Source organism: Arachis ipaensis, chromosome B8, assembly GCF_059453495.1.
Source record: "Arachis ipaensis isolate K30076 ecotype BB chromosome B8, ASM5945349v1, whole genome shotgun sequence".
Lineage (NCBI taxonomy): Eukaryota > Viridiplantae > Streptophyta > Magnoliopsida > Fabales > Fabaceae > Arachis > Arachis ipaensis.
In genome coordinates, this window is record NC_142443.1 from 5258381 (window position 1) to 5264380 (window position 6000).

Consider the following 6000-nt stretch of genomic DNA (forward strand, 5'->3'; position numbering starts at 1 on the left):
ACAATCTACAAAAGGGAACAAAAATACAGCACGCTTTGACCATTCAAGGGTCAAGATAGGAAAGTAAATGTAGTGTTAACATAATTTTTTATTACACAAAACATTCTGAATAAAATCTCATGTCCTAAGCTGTTCAAGCTGTGATGTTGATAGTTTGATGAACTAAAAGAGATTAAGAGGGGGAGAAAAATAAGTTCTTCTCATTGTTGAAGAGAATGAATAATCCTCTTAGAAAATATTTGTTGAGTTATTACACTTTATATACTATGTACTTTTTATATACTCTCATTAAAAAATAATTACAATGATAAGCCTATTATTAATAAAGAAATAATCTAGGTAACACCCTCCCGCAAGCTAGAATTGTGTAAATCTAACAATCCTAACTTGGAAACATTAGTAAGAAAAGGACCCGGTGGCAGAGCTTTGGTAAGAAAATCAGCAAGTTAATCTTTGGAACGAACTGGCATAAAATGAATGAGACCAGACAAATGCTTTTCACGAACAAGGTGGCAGTCCACTTCAATGTGTTTTATTCTTTCATGAAAAATGGGATTATTGGCAATGTGAATGGCTGACTGGTTGTCACAGAATAGAGTGATAGACTTTTGAAGCGGCAAACCAATGAAATCCATTAAGAAAGATAACCAACTAGCTTCACAAGTGACAACAGCAAGAGACCTATATTCAGCTTCTGCAGAGGACTTGGCAACTGTGGTTTGCTTCTTACTCTTCCAGCTAATGAGAGAGTTCCCAAGCATGAAGCAATAACCGGAAACGGAGCGACGAGTATCGGCACAGGTAGCCCAGTCAGCGTCGGCAAATCCAGTGAGATGCAGATTAGAAGTAGAGAAGAAGAAGAGACCAGTTGTAGGTCGGCCTTTTAAATATCGGAGTACGCGAAAAGTAGCCTGTAGGTGAGAGGTGGTTGCACAGTCCAAAAATTGGCTCAAACGTCTCACAGCATAAGAGATATCGGGTCTAATGTTTGTGAAGTAAAGGAGTCGGCCGATGAGCTGTCTGTAAACAGTGTTATCTGTTAAAATGGTACCTGATTCCTTTGAGAGTTTCTGACTATAATCAAATGGGGTAGAGAGAGGCTTGCAATCTAGATAACCAAAATCCTTGAGAAGGTCCATGGTGTACTTCCGCTGATAAATGTGAATTCCAGATGTAGAGCGTGCTACTTCCATTCCCAAGAAGTATTTGAGATCACCAAGATCCTTTATTTTGAATTTGTCATCCAAATTTTGCTTGATGGAATTGATTTCGCCAATGTCATTCCCGGTTAAAACCAAGTCATCAACATATACTAGAATGGCAGTGAAGCTTGCAGATTGTTTCTTGATGAAGAGTGAATGATCATCAAAAAACTTCTTATAACCAGCATCCACAAGAGTCTGAGTGAGCTTAATGTTCCATTGCCTGCTTGCTTGCTTAAGCCCATATAGAGACTTTTGCAATTTACAAACCAAACCTGGTTGTGACACAGTCAAACCGGGTGGTATCTTCATATAAACTTCCTTGTCTAAATCTCCATGAAGGAAGGCAGTGTTGACGTCCAGCTGTTTCAAATGCCATTTCTTTGCCGCTGCTAATGCTAACATACGATGCAAAATACAATGGATAAACGAATGAAAGTGATCACCAGACATGAGACTGGAGGCTACAAGGCAACGACACATAGGGTGGGAGCGACTGATAAAAAAGTGGTGAGGAGGATACCAGATAAACCCGAAAAAGGTCAAAGTAGTAATGGATGGACAAAGAAGATAGAAGTGCCGATAGCTAGTGAGAATGTCGTTTGGCTACAGAGAAGTATTGTAGGCGGCACAAAGACGGCGATCGATTTTAACTCACTACAGCAGAAGATCCATAGAGACTGGCCAGGAGTGACACAGGTAAGGGAGTTGGGGGCATATAAAGCGATGATAACGTTTGATTCAGTGCTTAGTGCTGAAGAAGCGTACACATTTCGAATGAACGAATTATTAAAACTGTTTTATATGGTATGGAGATGAGATGAGACTGAGAAAAGCGAGTCGAGAAGAGTATGGATAGAATGTTATGGTGTCCCAATACATGCTTGGTCGAGGAACACTTTTCACAAAATAGGAGAGCAATGGGGAGAAGTAGTGGAATGTGATAAACTGACAGAATCGGGTAATTCGTTCAGTGCGGGTAGAGTTCTCATAGATACATGCAACTTTGGTATGATCAACGAATGGGTCCATGTTACAATAGGGACAAGTGGATTCGATGTCCTTGTGCGAGAAGTGGGTGGAGAGGTGTATCGGAAAAAGTGCTTTCGAAAAAGAGAAGAGGAGGCAAACAGATGGCACATGATAAATGAAGAAGAGAAATAGCGTGAACCAATGGTGGTTGGAGGGGATCTGGCGGTGGTGCAGACAAGGGTTGACCACAGAAACGATGAACAGAGGAGGGACATTTTGGTAAATTCAAGTCTCATTTTCAATGAATGGCTTCACAAAAATTCAAATCAATCACCTGAAAACGGTAATAGTGTGGAATTAAATGGGCTAGCGGATTCTAAGGGATCTCATGAAAGCAATGACTCGGAAGAAACAGTTTCCAATTATTATGAGGGATATGAGTGTCATAATTATGAAGACATAAGAAAGGAAAATGGGCTGAAACAAAATAGGCCCAATAAAATTAAGAAGATCCAAGATGATGGGCTGATGGAGACAGGCCAAACAGCGGGTGGGTGCTCCAACCGGGCTGGGCCTGACCCGGATTCAATGCCTGCCCGAATTGCAGACGACTCCATGACTCTGCCTAGGGCGAGCAAGGCGCCTCCAGCCTGGGAAAAGAGCAGAGCTGGAACGCGGAGCAGAGGCGGTGCTAGCCACCAGATCGCGTCGGAGGAGAGGGAGGGGGCCGCAAGGTCGTCCGAACACGGGAGGATACAAGAGGCGTCAAGCAAGGCTCATGGATCCATGGATGGCGCAGCGGGTGAATCGGGATTTGGAGAAGATGGCGGCCGAATCCTGAGAGGCGAACAGGAGACCGAGGCACAGGGGAAGGAGCGCAGGCGAGCTGAAGAAGAGAGGACCAATGCCAAGGAGGCTGCCTATGCCACCAGTGACAGTCGAGTGCAGGGGAAGCAGATGGCCTTGAACGTAGCACCCGAAGATGATCCAAGGACGCGGACTACAGGAAACAGGGAACAAGGTATTGATGAAGGGGTGAGACTGGCGGAGGGGGAACTCATGGTAGATGCTATTGTTCGAAGTAAGGGTAGAGGACGAGAGGGACAAGATGAGAAGGAGGCAGATTCAGGATCAGAAGTGGGAAAATTAGACAGTGAAGAGCACAGATTGACTTGGGAAGAAGAGATGGCAGAAAACAAAGAGGCCTAGAAATTAGCTGTAGAGTCAGGAGCTCAGTGTAGCGATGAAGAGGATATCATGGCAATCTTGCAGGAGCAGAACGAAGCTATGGCGTTGAAACGAAGACAGGCCAAGCAAAAAGAAAAAGCTCGAAGAAGCCGGCCAAAAATGCGTAAACAGGTGTGTAATACCTTGGTAAAATGATTTTTAGTTCTTGGAATATAAGGGGATTGGGAGGTGTTGCAAAAGTTGGTATGCTAAAGAATTTTAAAAATAAATTTAGGCTAGAAATGTTGGGTCTGATAGAAACAAAGAAGGAGGTTATGACTAAATTTGATGTTGCTCGTATCTGGGGAAGTGATAGAGCGTGTTGGGAGTTTGTAGGTTCGATTGGGTCTTCTGGAGGACTGTTGCTAATATGGAATGAACTGGCCTTTAAAATGTATAATTGTTATAAAGGGGATAGATGGTTATGTATAGAAGGTGTTGTGATTAAAGATAAGTTTCATTGTGCTATCTGTTTGGTGTATGGACCACATGAGAGAGCTGAGAAAATCTCAATGTGGGAAGAGTTGAGTTTCATTGCAGGATTGTGTCAGGTGCCGGTCTGTTTTTTGGGGGACTTTAATGAAATTCTGATAGAGGAGGAAAGGAAAGGAGCTACTACTTTACCAGCGTCTGCGGAAGATTTTAGAACATGGATAAATGATATGGAGTTGGTTGACTTGGAACTTAATGATTGTAAATATACATGGTTTAGGGGACAGTCGTGCAGCCGTATTGACAGGAGCTTGGTTTCTTTAGGTTGGCTTGATAAGTACCCGGAGATGCGTCTAAGAAGTGGATCTAGATGTTTCTCGGATCACTGCCCATTGATAATGGAAGACACTAGGAGGTATGATGGTCCAAGACCGTTCCGTAGCTTGGACTCGTGGTTCACACATGAAGGATTCTTGAGAATGGTGAAGGAGGAATGGAGGGGATTAGGAGACGTACAATTCCTGGAGAAGATGAAAGCACTATCAGAACCACTACGCTTATGGCATAAGAAGTATTTTGGGGATATGGGTGAGCGGATAAAGAGGTTTGAGGAAGAAATACGCAAGGTGGATGATATGGTTAGTAGTGGAAGGTATGATGGTACAATAGAGGCAAGAAGATTGGCGTTAGTAAGGTGCTGCGAGAAGTGGTATATAAGGCAGGATGTGCATTGGAAGCAGATGTCAAGATCTAGATATGCGGCGGAGATGGATAGGAACACAAGGTACTTCCATAATATTGCTTCGGCGAGGAGAAGAAATAACCGGATTGAGGCTTTGGTGATCAATGGAAGGCTAGTGAGGAATCAAGCTAGAATCAAGATTGCCATCCGAGACTTTTATAAGCGCCTATACCACCAGGAAGCGTCCCCAAAGGTGACGTTTAGGGATGGACTGGTTAACCGACTGGAGCGGGAGGAAGCGGAAGCTCTGGAGGTCCTTCCATCAGTAGAGGAAGTGAAGGCAGCAATATGGGACTGTGACTCTTATAAGGCTCTGGGGAGTGACGGCTATAATATGAATTTCATAAAGAAGTGTTGGGATGAGATTGGCATGGAGTTCACTGCGGCCGTAATGAATTTCTTTGAGAATGCAAGTTTACCAGTAGGCGCTAATGTCACGTGGGTAGCGTTGGCCCCGAAATTTGTTGGGGCTAAGGAGATAAAAGACCTGAGACCTATTAGCATGGTTGGGTGTGTCTACAAAGTTATTTCTAAAATATTGTCAAGAAGAATGAGGGGTATAATGCCAGGCTTAGTTGGGAAATCCCAGAGTGCTTTTGTAAAGGGGAGAAAGATACATGATGGAGCCTTAATAGCATGTGAAACTATGCAATGGCTAAAACTGAAGAAGAAGGCATCAGCGATTATTAAACTGGACTTCCAAAAAGCATATGACAGAGTAAAATGGTCCTTTGTTGACACAGTGCTTGAGAAGATGGGCTTCGGGAGAACATGGAGGGCGTGGGTGAGGGAGTGTGTTACATCAGCATCTGTATCTATTCTGATTAATGGATCACCTTCGAAACCATTCAAAATGGAGAGGGGGCTACGCCAAGGAGATCCTTTATCGCCGTGTTTGTTTGTACTGGTGGTGGACGTGCTGAACAGGATGATTGGGGAGGCGGTTAGGAACGGTCAGATATTACCTCTGCTGGTAGGGAGGGATAAAATAGAGCTATCACACCTACAATTTACTGATGACACTATTTTATTTTGTCCGCCAGAGGAGGAAACTGTCAGGAACTATAAGAGGCTTCTGAGGTGTTTTGAATTGATGTATGGATTGAGCATCAACTTTAAGAAGTCAAGCTTGATACCAGTCAATTGCAGCCAAGAATGGGTAAGCTGGATGTGTCAGATTCTAGGTTGTCAGGAGACAGTATTGCCGGTGCGGTACCTTGGTATTAGTCTAGGTGCGAATCCAAGGTTGGTAAAAACTTGGAAGCCGGTGATTGATAAGGTGGAAGAGAAACTCAGATTGTGGAAAGCAAAGGTTCTTAGCAAGGCTGGAAAATTGGTACTCATCAAGTCAGTTATCAACAGTCTGCCTATTTATTACCTGAGTTTGTACAAGATGCCAAATGCGGTTGCACGGAGAAATATATC